The sequence below is a fragment of the Chiloscyllium punctatum genome, chromosome 20 (genome assembly GCF_047496795.1).
Source record: "Chiloscyllium punctatum isolate Juve2018m chromosome 20, sChiPun1.3, whole genome shotgun sequence".
In the NCBI taxonomy this organism is placed as follows: Eukaryota; Metazoa; Chordata; class Chondrichthyes; order Orectolobiformes; family Hemiscylliidae; genus Chiloscyllium; species Chiloscyllium punctatum.
Window position 1 is genome coordinate 88,073,488 of NC_092758.1, and position 14,868 is coordinate 88,088,355.

Here is a 14,868-nt window from a genome sequence, read left to right on the forward strand (position 1 = left end):
TGCGTGTGTGTGTCTGTTCATGTGCATGTGTGTGAGTGCGTGTGTTTCTGTGTCTGTGACTGTGTGTGTGTCTGTGTCTGTGTGTGTGCGTGTGAGAGCGCAAGTGTGTGTGTGTCTGTGCCTGTGTGTGTCTGTGTCTGTGTGTGTATGTGTGTATGTGTCTGTGTGTGTGCGTGTGAGTGTGCATGTGTGTGTGTGTGTGTGTGTGTGTGTGTGTGTGTGTGTGTGTCTGTGTCTGTGTCTGTGTGTGTGTGAGTGCGTGTGTGTGTGTGTGTGTTTTTATGTGTGTGTGTGTTCGGGTGCATGCATGAGTGCATGTGTGTGTCTGTGTCTGTGTGTGCATGTGTGTGTGTGCATGTAAGTGCGTGTGTATGTGTGTGTGTCTGTGTGTGTGTCTGTGTATGTTTTGTCTGTGTGTGGGTACGTGTGAGTGTGTGTGTGATTGTGTGTGTGTGTGTTTGTGTGTGTGTATGTTTTGAGTCTATTTAGAGGGTTAAACATTTATGCTACTACATTACTGGCTATAGTAATTATTGCATCTTCATTGAATAATTCTTGTTTTGACAACAAATCAATAATTGTGTTTATTAAGAAAGCTATTTAATATATTTTTGAAGTTTAAAAGTTGATATAGATAAGGTAATAATTTGCTGTTTTGATAACCATCATTGTTCAGGCCTTTGAGTTTCGGAGTTGGGATGTCATATTAAGGCCTCTTCTGGAATACTGTGTCCCGTTCTGGTCTCCCTGTTGTAGGAAGGATATGATTAAGCTGGAGAGGGTTCAGAAGAGATTTACCAGGATGGTGCCAGGAAGGGAGAGTCTGAGATATAAAAATAGACTGGAAAGGCTGGGACCTTTTTTCACTGGAGCATAGGAGGTTGAGGGGTGACCTTATTGAGACTTATAGACTTATGAGCAGCACGGTGGCACAGTGGTTAGCATTGCTGCCTCACAGTGCCAGAGACCTGGGTTCAATTCCTGCCTCAGGTGACTGTCTGTATGGAGTTTGCACATTCTCCCTGTGTCTGTGTGCTTTGGTTTCCTCCCACAGTCACAAAGGTTATGGTGGATTGGCCATGCTAAATTGCCTGTAGGGGAATGGGTCTGGGTGGGTTGCTCTTCGGAGGGTCAGTGTGGAATTGTTGGGCTGAAGGGCCTGTTTCCATACTGTAAAAAATCTACTTCATAGATAAGGTGAATGGCAAGGATCATTTTCCAAGGGTGGGTTATTTTAAGACGGGGGGGGGGGGGGGGGGGGCATATATTTAAGGTGAGAGGAGAAGGTTTTAAAAAAAGAGAAGGGGGAAATGTTTTTACCCAGAGAGTGGTTCTTGTGTGGAATGAACATCCAGAGGATGTGGTGGATGCAGGTACAATTACAATGTTTAAAAGACATTTGGATACAAACATGACTCGGAAAGGTTTGGAGGGATAGGGGCCAGGAGCAGGCAGGTGGGACTAGTTCAGTTTGGGATTATGTTCAGCATGGATTGGTTGGACCAAAGGGTCTGTTTCTAAGATGGCTGACTCCATAACTAGGAAAGATTTTGTTTTCTGTTGTAGTACAAACCATTCCCTGGGTGAGATTCCCAACTTGCTATAGTTCCAGACAGGATACATCACACCATTAGATACCAGGTGAGAAAAGATGAATTGCTTCTCCTTACTTTTTCACCTGCCTCATGGATGGTCACAGCAAGTTTAAGTTTAGAAGGATTCCCTTCCCACTGTTGGGCAACACGGTGGCTCAGTGGTTAGCACTGCTGCCTCACAGTGCCAAGGACCCAGGTTCGATTCCACCCTTGGGTAACTGTCTGTGTGGAGTTTACACGTCCTCCCTGTGTCTATGTGGGTTTCCTCCCACAGTCCAAACCTGTGCAGGTTAGGGTGGATCGGTCATGAGAAATGTGGAGTTACAGGGATGGGTGGGATGCTCTTCAAAGGGTTAGTATGGGCTGAATGGCCTGTTTCCTCTCTCCCAGCCCTAAGTGAGTTTCTGTTCTTCCTTTTTGGTAAAGCCACTTGGCTGAGGTTTTCTTGAATTAACAAAAAGACTGAGTTTATTTTATTACTAAAACCAAAAAGAAATAGTCACTCAGCACAAAGCTTACAAACAGTAGGTGAGTCCAAAAAGAATGAAAGATATATGGTCAATCTCTGAATTGTTTGCAAAGAGCAGTTAGTCAAACAATATGGCCATTGTAGTGGATGTTACCGAAAGGATTGATGGTGGTAAATAATGTAAATTTTGCAATTCTTACCTTTGTAGGTTGATTGAAACTCTTTCCTCCCCATTCCTTTTGGCAGTCACAGCACTTAGAGCAAGCAAGCTATCCCATTGGATTGACCTGTAGTGCATGGCTGTTTAAATGGCTTATCACAGAGATATAATGTTATAGCACCTTGGTCCAGGGTGTTCGGCACTAAAGGACATTGACCAGGGTTAAACCCCTGTCCTGGTGTACTCTTGAAATGGGGGATATAGACATGTTTATCACTCAGTCTTCTATAATTTTTTACCATCATGTTCACAGTTTAAATACTCCCAAAAAATTACTAATTCAGCTTGTCCCCTTTGTAGCTTCTTTGGCACTTTATCAGGTGTGATATTCCAGGACCTCTTTCTTCAGGCAGACACTGAAGTTAGATATGCATCAACTTTTAGATGTATGACCTTTTACTAAACTAAACACATTACAGATGAACACAAAACAGAAATTGCTGGAAAAGCTCAGCAGGTCTATGGAGAGAAATCAGAGTTAATGTCACTCAACCCAAAACTTTAACTGTGGGTTTTCTTCACAGATGCTGCCAGACCTGCTGAGTTTTTCCAGCAATTTCTGTTTTTGCTTCTGATTTACAGCATCCACAGTTCTTTCAGTTTTTACATTGTAGATGAAGTTTGATATGTGCATTGGGGAGCTGGTGTTAGGATCAGGGATCAGGATAGTTGTGACCCGTGGAGCAGTGGGAGGAAAGTGACAGCATTGGTTGTATCAGTGTGTAACATTTACGTTTTTGTGAACACTTCCCACTGACCTGACATAGCCACGTGGAAACATGCAGTTCATCCCTTCATCTCTTGATTTTGACTCGACTGACTTGGCTGTTCTCGCACATCCTGAACACAGTAAAGCTGAGGTCATCCAAAACTCTATCGCCTGTGCCGTAATTCACAGCAAGTCCTGTTCACACATTACTGTGTTCGCTGAAACCTACACTGGCTCCCGGTCAAGAAACATCCAGATTTTTTAAATTCTCATGCTTGTTTTCAAACCTCCCCACATCCTCACTCAGTCCTGCCTATCTCTGTCATCTCCTCTAGGCAACTAACACTTTCAGATATTGGAACTATTTTCAATTAGACCTCTTGTGTTTCCTCCAGTTGTAATCTCTCTCCCATTGGTGGCTGAGTCTTAGGTTCAAGCTCTGAGCCACCTTCCCGAAGAAAATCTCTTCTTCTGTATCTCCTGTTTCTCCTTTAAAACAATTCTTAAAATCTCCTTTTGGACCAACTCTTCGTTTTCTAACAAATTACCTCCTATCGTACCTCAGCATCATATTAATGCTCCTGTAGAACCTGAGAATGTATTATTATATTACAAATGAAATATATATGCATATATACTATTTGGAACAGATCTGTCCAGTTTGCTGTTCTCTCTCTTTAGAATTATAATTAGAATTAGGGTTGATTGTCACATCCAGATTCTGGATTAGTGTGGTGCTGGAAAAGCACAGCAGTTCAGGCAGCATCCGAGGAGCAGGAAAAATCAACGTTTCAGGCAAATACCCTTCATTCCTGATTTTCCTGCTCCTCGGATGCTGCTTGAACTGCTGTGCTTTTCCAGCACCACTCTAATCCCTTTATCGTCACGTGTACTCAAGTACAAAAGTACAGGTGTAAAGTTCGCGATGTCACCACTCATGCACCATCTTAGATACAAACGGACCTAATTACAAATCCTCGTTACTAAAATAGACTAGGTACAAAACTAGAGAAATGATGAAAAGAGCTAAAGTTCTACCCTTTCCTAAAACTAGGATCTAGGTTTTGCATTCTTTTCTTTCCACATTAAACTACATTAATCTTCCAAACCCACAACCGCTTCCATCTAGAAGGACAAGGGCAGCAGATACAAGGGAACACCACAAGTTCCCCTCCAAGCCCCTCACCATCCTGACTTGGAAATATATCGCTGTTCCTTCATTGTCGCTAGGTCAAAATCTGGGAATTCCCTCCCCCAGGGCATTGAGGGTCAACCCACAGCAGGTGGACTGCAGCGGTTCAAGAAGGCAGTTCACCCCCCACCTTCTCAAGGGGCAACTAGGGACGGGCAATAAATGATGGGCCCAGCCCACATCCCACAATATGAATTTGAAAAAAACTCAATAATTGCTCAGGTCTTCTGTTAGGGAGACAGTCCTTGCAGTTACATGTACTGGAGAGGCACATCTTACTTGATAAACGTACCTCCCATTAAGCTGATCACTATATTAGTCTCATTGCTCAGGGGGATAGTGGACACAGATGGTGTGAAAAGTGTATGGAAGGACCAGAACAAAATTTGGAAAGGTGTTCCGTTTTAGGACTTGTTAGCTTGGTTGCACGTTCTTTATTGCATTCTGTACTTTCCTTTGTTTCCAACTTATTTGCAATTAACTTTTATTTGCCAAGGTCTTGCCAAGGTGCAGTAACTGGTCCATTCCAGATCGAGCAATTCAGCTCCAGGCTGAAAACAAAGCTGTCCTGTAAGCAGGACGGAGCTAACAACTGGTTTAAATCATGTTTTAACGGAGATTATTTGTTCATGCTCCCTCATTAAAACACTGCTGTAAGCTAGTCAAATTGCCATTGATACAGCCCTGGGACAGGAGCCAGGTAGAACAACTTACTGAAGTGGAAAACAGGCAGCTTCGATTTAATGACAACCTGCTTTTTTTTTGGTCTATTTCGGAAACCCAGTCCCGGAATAGAAATGCAGGCTGGGTGAGAGAGATCATCACAGCAACAAGAGTAACTAATTAAATCGCCTCCTCAGAAGAAAATAACCATTTAATTCCACGTTTCCCACTCTCTCCCTGCCAAAGAAGTCTGACCACAATGACAGAAAACTGTGTGGCTGGATACGGTAAATAATTGGCTTTAATTCATTATTTATGGCACAGTGCAGGTATGTTCTTTGCAAGAGTTTCCTTCCTGTTGTGCAGACCTTTCAGAGATAGAGAGGGATGAGGACATGCAGATATGTGAAGGGGCAGATGAGAATTTTAAACTCAAAGTGTTTCTGAACTGGGCACTAGTGTAGATGCACCAGCACTAACACTCAGTCCCTCCCTTTCATCCAGCCCAGAATGAAATGGCTCGGGCTCAGGACCAATATGGGTGGTGGGCTTTCCAATGTTCAGCTTCTCACTCCCTTCAAAGAGAGGATCCTGACTCTGACCACCCCGAGCAGCTGTACCTAAACCCCTGGAGGTTACCCTCCACTGACTGAAGTGGGTCTGCCATTAGACTCGGAGACATGGCCATTTGGTGAAAGTACACTCAGTGAGTTAGCTGGTATGTGGTGTAGGTGTACCATTGACATAACATCACTGCTATACAACAACACGCCCACCCCTTTGACTGGTCACTGCTGACAGCTGTGTCGGGATCCCTGAGCTTTGAGCTCACACTAAAAGTCAAGTGAAGGTACAAGGACTGAGCTCCTGTTAGCTGTGGTTGAGTTTGTAAAGTCCTAAATGTTTAGGGCAGTGATGGTGTAGAGATCCCAGTGGTTGGTGACTGAGCGCCCTGAGATGGAACTTGGTCCATTCCATCAGCTGGTCTCCTGACCTTAGGCTCATAGTTGTCTTGCGTCAGCATTGTGACCCCGAGAGGGGGCTGGGGAGCTCCGAGTTACAACATTGATGTACAGACGTGTACCATACAGACATCAGTGATGTGCCATGATGGCAGCATACAGGCTGGCATGTGCTGGACACCATCAGCTGTGGACACGTGCCATTGCCCTGAACACCCCCTGAGATGTTGGTGCCCAAGATGGAGGTCTGGACGGGCTGGAGTTACCAGGAAACCACGCTCCGACTTCCACGTTGAGGATTCCCAGGACCTAGTTTCTATCCTGTGTGTGGAAGAGCAGGAGCTGGGAAATGAATGTGTTGAGCTTATGGAGTATCAAGGATGCTAACGAGTGGCAGTCCTCATTAGGAATTAATGATCAACGTCTAGTTAAGCAGCAGGGAGGGGGAATGGTTCAAGTTTGTACATCAAACACAACACAATGTGACTTCAAACCAGCTCTGATCATGGTCACACCTGACATTCGATGTAACTGTGATCATTTGTATACTACATCACTCCATCCTTCACAACTGCTGCCTCAGGCACGGTTTTTGATTTGATTTATTGTAGTCACATGCACCTAAGTACAGTGAAAAGTTTTGTGCTGCGAGCAGTACAGAGAGATCATAGCAAACAAGGACAAGCAGATTTTTGGGGTCTCAGATAGAGTGAGGCACACAGGGTTACACTGCACAGGAGGGGTGCAAAGCAAGATCAAGATTATTTGAAGTTAGCAATTTTTGAGAAGATTTGTAGCTCAGGTTGATGATAAGTCTGTAAGTTAGCTCACTGAGCTGGAAAGTTTGTTTTCAAACGTTTCGTCAGCATACTGGGTAACATCATCAGTGAGAGTCTCCGGTGAAGTGTTGGTGGTATGTCCTGCCTCTCTGTTTATAGGGCTTGGTGTCTTAAGGTGGATGATGTAATTTCCTGTTCTTTTTTCATAAGGGATGGTAGAGAGGATCTAAATCGATGTCTATATTGATGGAGTTCTGGTTAGAATGCCATGCCTCTAGGAATTCCTGTGTGTGTCTTTGTTTCGCCTGTACTAGGATGTGGGTGTTGTCCCAGTCAAAGTGATGTCGTTCTTTGCCTGTATATATAGAAACTAGTGAGAGTGGGCCGTGTCTTTTGATGGCCAGTGTATTCTGGTGGCAAGTTTCTTGCTAGTTTGTCCGATGTAGTGTTTGTTTTTAACAGTTCTTGGATGATATTTTGTACATGATGTTAGTTTTGCTGGTAGTATCAAATGGATTCTTTAGGTTTATTAGTCGCTGTTTTAGTGTGTTGGTGGGTTTGTGGGCTACCATGATGCCAAGGGGTCTGAGTAGTCTGGAAGTCATTTCTGATATTTCTTTGATGTAAGGTAATGTGGTTGCGTTGTGTCTGCTTGTTTGGGTTTGTTTCTGAGGAATCGGCGGATTATGTTCATTTTGATTAGATTAGATTAGATTCCCTACAGTGTGGAAACAGACCCTTTGGCCCAGCAAGTCCACACCGACGCTCCGAAGAGTAACCCATCCAGACCCACTTTCCCTCTGATTAATGCACCTAATACTACGGACAATTTAGCATGACCAATTCACCCTGACCTGCACATCTTTGGACTGTGGGAGGAAACCGGAGCATCCAGAGGAAACCCACACAGACACGGGGAGAATGTACAAACTCCACACAGACAGTCAACCGAGGCTGGAATCGAATCCAGGTCCCTAGTGCTGTGAGGCAGCAGTGGTAACCACTAAGCCCTAATGTGTTTATTGGTACCCATTTTTCTTGTAAACGTTGTGTAGATATTTTTCTTCTGCTTTTTGTTGTTCTTGGGTGCAGCAGTGAAGTTAGAGAGGTCCGTTCAGCAGTCTAATAACAGCGGGGAAGAAGCCGTTCCTGAACCTTTTGGTGTGTGTTCAGGCTCCTGTATCTTCTGCCTGGCCGAGGAGGTTGGAGGAGAACATTACTGAGTTGGGAGGGGAGTGGGATGATGTTGGCAGCTTTGAGAAGTGTAATAGGAGTCTATGGAAGGGAGGTTGGATTCCGTGATGGCCTGAGCTCTGACTGCACTATCCTCCCTCGACACTGCCACTCCATTTCCCAGCTGGGTGGGACTAAACTGGAGGACTGGGACAGTACTGAGTGATATTACAGAGGTAGAGGTAGTCAGTTTTGATAATGGAGAGGATGTGGGGTTGTAACCTAAATGGGGAGTCATGTAGGGCATTGACATTGTTTCATACGCAAACGAAATAGTTGGAAATCTTCGTAATAAAAATTGAACTTCACTTAATCAAACTGATGAGCCAGGTTACCCATTTACGGCCAGCTCAGCATTTTAATTATTGGTTTGTCATAATTAGTGAGGTTTCTTTTTGTGCTGAATCAGCTCCTTTGAAGCAATTGGACAGCTTTTCTGAGATTTGGACATTGACGTGTTTGGACAGTGCTCATTCCTGGCAGAGTGCAGTCTGTATGAGACCCAGTGTGACCTCTTTAATAAGTCGGTGGTGGTGCTAAACTTGATCCCAACACCTTTCGAAGATTGGATCCAGGGGGATCACTTTGAACTGAAAGAGCGATAAACCTCAAACTGAGAGCATGGGGGGAAAAGAAAATAAACCTCAGATTGCAGATGAGAAAATAAAAACCTTTTATTTTTAAAACGCTGCTTTCAATAATTTTTTTCTCTGAGATCATTTTGTACTGAAGTAAATTTTATTACTTCTCTTTGCAGTTAGCATGTTGGCTCATTCACAAGGTGACCTATCTACCTCCAGGAGACAATTTCTTTTGTTGTAAATCATTTGATTTTAGTGGAGTTTAAAAATAAGTGGTAACATATTGATTTCAATATGGAAAAAGAATGAGGACTCTCTTTGTTCAAGGTACCTAGTTCCTTGTTGTATAACTACATTCACTTTGGAATTTTAAAGCAATCCTTTAGTTTCCTGACTTGGAAAACAGAAACCCATCTGCTGGAGACTTTTACCTGGCAACAGACAGAAAAATGGGGAAAGGTGTTTCCCTTTTTGAATTTTTGCTATGTGTTCAGGGGCCGTGGATGTCACTGGAAAGGTCAGCATTTATTGCCCGTCCCTAATTGCCCTTGAGAAGGTGGTGGTGAACCGCAGCACTCCATGAGTTATTGGAGCAGCCACCATGCTACTCAAACAGGGAATTCCAGGATTCTGACCCAGCGACAGTGAAGGACATTTCCAAGTCAGGATGGTGTGTGACTTGGTTTGGGACCTTGCAGGTGATTCCATCATTTACTGCCCTGCTCTATCTGAGTGCTAGTGGTCACAGTGTCAGAGGATCTTTGGTGAATTTCAGCAGTGTGTTTTGTCGATGCCATACACTGTTGCTACTGAGGGTCGTTGTTGGAGGGAGTGAATATTGAAGGCAATTGAAGGCAATTCAAGTGGTCTGCTTTGTCCTGGACAGTGTCGAGCCTCTTGAGTGTTGCTGGAGTTGCCCCCATCCAGGGCAAGTGGGGAGTATTCCACCACACTCCTGACTTGTGTCTTGTAGGTGGTGCTGGATTAGTGGTGCTGGAAGAGCACAGCAGTTCAGGCAGCATCCAATGAGCAGCGAAATCGATGTTTCGGGCAAAAGCCCTTCATCAGGATTGATTCCTGATGAAGGGCTTTTGCCCGAAACGTTGATTTCACTGCTCGTTGGATGCTGCCTGAACTGCTGTGCTCTTCCAGCACCACTAATCCAGTATTTGGTTTCCAGCATCTGCAGTTATTGTTTTTACCTCGTTTTTATCTTGTAGGTGGTGGACAGGCTTTGGGGAGTCAGGAGGGGAGTTCCTTGCTACAGGATTCCTAGCTTTTGACTTGCCCTTGCAGCCATTGTATTTAATTAGCAAATCCATTTCAGTTTCTGGTCGACAGTAACACCAAAAAAACTGATAGTGAAGGATTCATTCATGATTCTGCCACTGAATATCAAAGACCAATGGTTAGATTCTCTCTTGTTGGAGGCAGTTATCGCATTTGTGTGATGGGAATGTGACTTGCCACTTAGACTCCTTACAGCACAGATGGAGTTTGCACTGATCCTCCAAAGAGCATCAAACCCTGTCCCCATAAACCCACATTTACCATGGTTAATCCATCTAGCCTGCACACTACGGGCAATTTCCCATGGACAATCCACCTTAATCTGGACATCTTTGGACTGTGGGATGAAATCCAAGCAGACAGGGGGCTGGGGGAGAGGTAGCTGAGAGTGCAATAGGTGGATGAAAGTGGGGGTAATGGTGATAGGTCGGAGAAGAGGGTGGAATGGGGATAGGTGGGAAGGGAGATTGGCCGGTAGGACAGGTCATGAAGGGGGTACTGAGCTGGAAGGTTGGAACTGGGGTGAGGTGGGGGAAAGGGAAATGAGGAAATTGGTGAAGTCCACATTGATGCCCTGGGGTTGAAGTGTTCTGAGGCGGAAGATGAGGCGTTCTTCCTCCAGGTGTCGGGTGGTGAGGGAGCGGCGGTGAAGGAGGCCCAGGACCTCCATGTGCTCGGCAGAGTGGGAGGGGGAGTTGAAATGTTGGGCCACGGGACGGTGTGGTTGATTGGTGCGGGTGTCCCGGAGATGTTCCCTAAAGCGGTCTGCTAGGAGGCGCCCAGTCTCCCCAATGTAGAGGAGACTGCATCGGGAGCAACGGATACAATAAATGACATTGGTGGATGTGCAAGTAAAACCTTGATGGATGTGGAAGGCTTCTTTGGGGCCTTGGATGGAGGTGAGGGAGGAGGTGTGGGCTCAGGTTTTACAGTTCCTGGGTGGCAGGGGAGGGTGCCAGGAAGGGAGGGTGGGTTGGTGGCGGTCGTGGACCTGACGAGGGAGTCGTGGAGGGAATGGTCTTAGCGGAAAGTGGATGGGGTGGGGAGGGAAATCTATCCCTGGTGGTGGGGTCTGTTTGTAGGTGGTGGAAATGTCAGCGGATGATGCAATGTATACAGAGGTTGGTGGGGTGGAAGGTGAGGACGGGGGGGGGGGGGGTTTCTATCCTTGCTGCAATTGGAAGGGTGGGGTTCGAGGGCAGAGGTGCGGGAAGTGGATGAAAGGGCATTGCTGACCACGTAGGAGGAGAAATCGTGGTCTTTGAAGAAGGAGGCCATCTGGTGTGTTCTGTGGTGGAACTCGTCCTCCTGGGAGCAGATGTGGCGGAGGCGGAGGAATTAAGAATAAGAGAGTGCGTTTTCCCCTGATTTACATTGACTTCAGTTTTGCCAGGGCTCTTTGATGCCTGACGTTGGTCAATTGTGGCTGGACGTCAAGGGCAGTCACTCTCACCTCACCTCTGGAATTCAGTTATTTTCTGCATGTTAGGGCCAAGACTGGGTGGAATAAGGTCAGGAGCTCAGTGACCCTGACAGAATCCAAACTGAGCATCAGTGAGCAGGTTACTCCTTTGCAAGTACTGCTTGACAGCACCATTGATTACCCCTTCCATCACCATTTACCAATCAGGAAGTAATTAACTGGGTTGGTTTCAACCTGCGCTTTATGTACAGGACAAGGCAGGGCAATTCTCTATATTGATGGTTAAATACCAGAGCTGTACTGGAAAAGTTTGGCCAGGGGTCCATACTAACATCGTCAATATCATCACCGGCATATTGTTGGAGCCAATAGGACATGATATGTTTGCAGACTTTAAATATGATCTGTTGGTTATGGAACTGCTTAGTCTACCCATTCCAAGCTCTGTCCACTGTTTGGCATGAAGTCACCTTGTGTTGTAACTTCATCAGGTCAACTCTGTGTTTTGAGATATTCCTGGTGCTGACCGTCTTTGATATCACCGCTGATATTAAGGAAGTGGATGTGCAGGAAATTCTGGGATGCATCAAGATTGGTAAGTCCCCAGGGCCAGACCAGATATATCTCATGTTACTACGGAAAGCGAGGACTGAGATTGCTGCGCCTCTGGTGATGACCTTTGCATCCTCACTGTCCACGGGAGCAGTACCGGATGATTGGAGGGAGGGTGACTGTTGTTACTCTGCTCAGAAAGGGAATTGAGAAATCCCTGGGAATTACAGACCAGTCAGTATTATGTCTGTGGTAAGCAAGGTACTGGAAAGGATTCTGAGAAGCAGGCTTTATGACTATTTGGAAAAACATAGTTTGATTAAAGATAGTCAGCATGGCCTTGTGAGGGGCAGGTCATACCTCACAAGCCTTACTGAGTTCTTTGAGGATGTGATGAGACAAGTTGATGAAGGTTGAGCAGTGGACGCGGTGTATATGGATTTCAGTAAGGCATTTGATAAGATTCCCGACAGTAGGCTCTTTCAGAAAGTGAGGAGGTGTGGGATACAGGGAAAGTTGGCTGTCTGGATACAGAATTGGCTGGCCGAAAGACAACAGCGAGTGGTAGTGGATGGAAAGTATTCCGCCTGGAGATTGGTGACCAGTGGTGTCCCGCAGGGATCTGTTCTTGGGTCTCTGGTCTTCGTAGATTTTATAAATGACTTGGATTAAGAAGTGGAAGGGTGGGTTAGTAGGTTTGTCGATGACACAAAGGTCAGTGGGGTTGGAGATGGTATTGAGGGTTGTTACAGATGACAACATGTCATTGACAGGATGTAGAGCTGAGCTGAGAAGTGGCAGATGAAATTCAACCTGGTTAAATGCAAAGTGATTCATCTTGGAAGGTCGAATTTGAATGCTGCAGACAGGGTTAAAGGCAGGATTCTTGGCACTGTGAAGGAACAGAGGGATCTTGGGGTCCACGGACATAGATCCCTCAAAGTTGCCACCCAAGTTGATAGGGTTGTTAAGAAGACATTTGGCGTTTTAACTTTCATTAACGGGTGAATTGAGTTTAAGAGCCGTGAGGTTATGCTGCAGCTCTATAAAACCCTGGTTAGACCACACTTGGAATATTGTGTCCAGTTCTGGTCGCCTCATTACAGGAGGATGTAGATGCTTTAGAGAAGGTGCAGGGGAGATTTACCAGGATGCTGCCTGGATTGGAGGGCTTGTCTTATGAAGGGACGTTGAGGGAGCTCTGGCTTTTCACACTGGAGAGAAGAAGGTAGAGAGGTGACTTGATAGAGATGTACAAGGTAATGAGAGGCAGAGTTAGAGTAGATAACCAGAGACTTTTCCCCAGGGCAGAAATGGCTGTCACGAGGGGTTATAATTTTAAGATGATTGGAGGAAGGTTTAGGGGAGATGTCAGGGGTAGGAGAGTGGTGAGTGTGTGGAATGCACTGCCAGTGGTGGTAGTAGAGGCAGAGACATTAGGGACATTTGAGCAACTGCTGGACAAGCACGTGGACAGCAGTAAATTGAGAGGTGTGTAGGTTGGGTTGATCTTAGATTACGATAAATGCTCGGCACAACATCGTGGGCCGAAGAGCCTGTACTGTGCTGTACTGTTCTATGTTCTAATAGCAGTGACGGAGTTAAGGTTTGGATGCAGATAATAAAAGTCCCTCTACCTTGGTGTGAGCTTTTCCTGACTTTGCAAATCGGTAACTCACTAAATATGAACCTTCAAGCACTTCAATATGTCATCAGCAGAGAGTAAAACAATTTGGCTCCCTGAATGTGACGGAAACTTTCTGATGGTCTTTGCAGTTTCAAAAGTGTTTGTGTCACATAGGTGGGTATTAGGCTGTTATCCAAAAGCAACCGTAACAAGGACATAATCCCCCTTCACCTTCCACCCTACCAACCTCCACATAAACCGCATCATCCGCCAACATTTCCACCACCTCCAAACAGACCCCACCACCAGGGATATATTTCCCTTCCCACCCCATCCACTTTCCGCAAAGACCATTCCCTCCATGACTCCCTCGTCAGGTCCACGCCCCCCCCCACCAACTCACCCTCCTCTCCCAGAACCCTCCCCTGCCACCACAGGAATTGCAAAACCTGTGCCCACACCTCCTCCCTCACCTCCATTCAAGGCCCCAAAGGAGCCTTCCACATCCATCAAAGTTTTACCTGCACATCCATCAATGTCATTTATTGTATCCGTTGCTCCCAATGTGGTCTCCTCTACATTGGGGAGACTGGATGCCTCCTAGCAGAGCGCTTTAGGGAACATCTCTGGGACACCCGCACCAATCAACCACACCGCCCTGTGGCCCAACATTTCAACTCCCCCTCCCACTCTGTCGAGGACATGGAGGTCCTGGGCCTCCTTCACCACCGCTCCCTCACCACCAGATGCCTGGAGGAAGAACGCCTCATCTTCCGCCTCGGAACACTTCAACCCCAGGGCATCAATGTGGACTTCAACAGTTTCCTCATTTCCCTTCCCCCACCTCACCCCAGTTCCAAACTTACAGCTCAGCACTGTCCCCATGACCTGTCCTACCTGCCTATCTTCCTTCCCACCTATCCACTCCACCCTCCTCTCTGACCTATCACCTTCATCCCCACCTCCATTGCACTCTCAGATACCTTCCCCCCCAGCCCCACCTCCCTCCCATTTATCTCTCCACCCCGGAGGCTCCCTTCCTTCATTCCTGATGAAGGGCTTTCGCCCGAAATATCGATTTTCCTGCTCCTCGGATGCTGCCTGACCTGCTGTGCTTTTCCAGCACCACTCTAATCTTGACTCTGATCTGCAGTCCTCACGTTCGCCCTGTTATTCAAAAGGAGTTTGCCACTTCGTACACACTGTGGTGGAAGGTATTCAACAAGTCTAGTCATAACTGTGTCCCAGTGTATGTTTTTAATCACATTTACATCTCTCTATTTGGTGCATACACCAAGGTATCACTTCATGGGCTGACACTGTCGTGTTGAGTGAGCACCTGCCAGTAAGCTGGTACTGACAAGATGGGTTTAATTCCTTCACATTTTATTATTTTGGTGAACACAACCTCTCTTTATAGTGAAAGATGCGGTGGCTTTAAGAGGTTTATTTTGTCCTGGTTTCTTTTAAGAGAGAGACTGAATGAGAGGCACCGAGCCGGCTCCTAAACAGTTTGGGAAGCGTTGGGTTTTGTTTAACAGCCTGAATGGGTGAGGCCAGCTCTCACAGATCA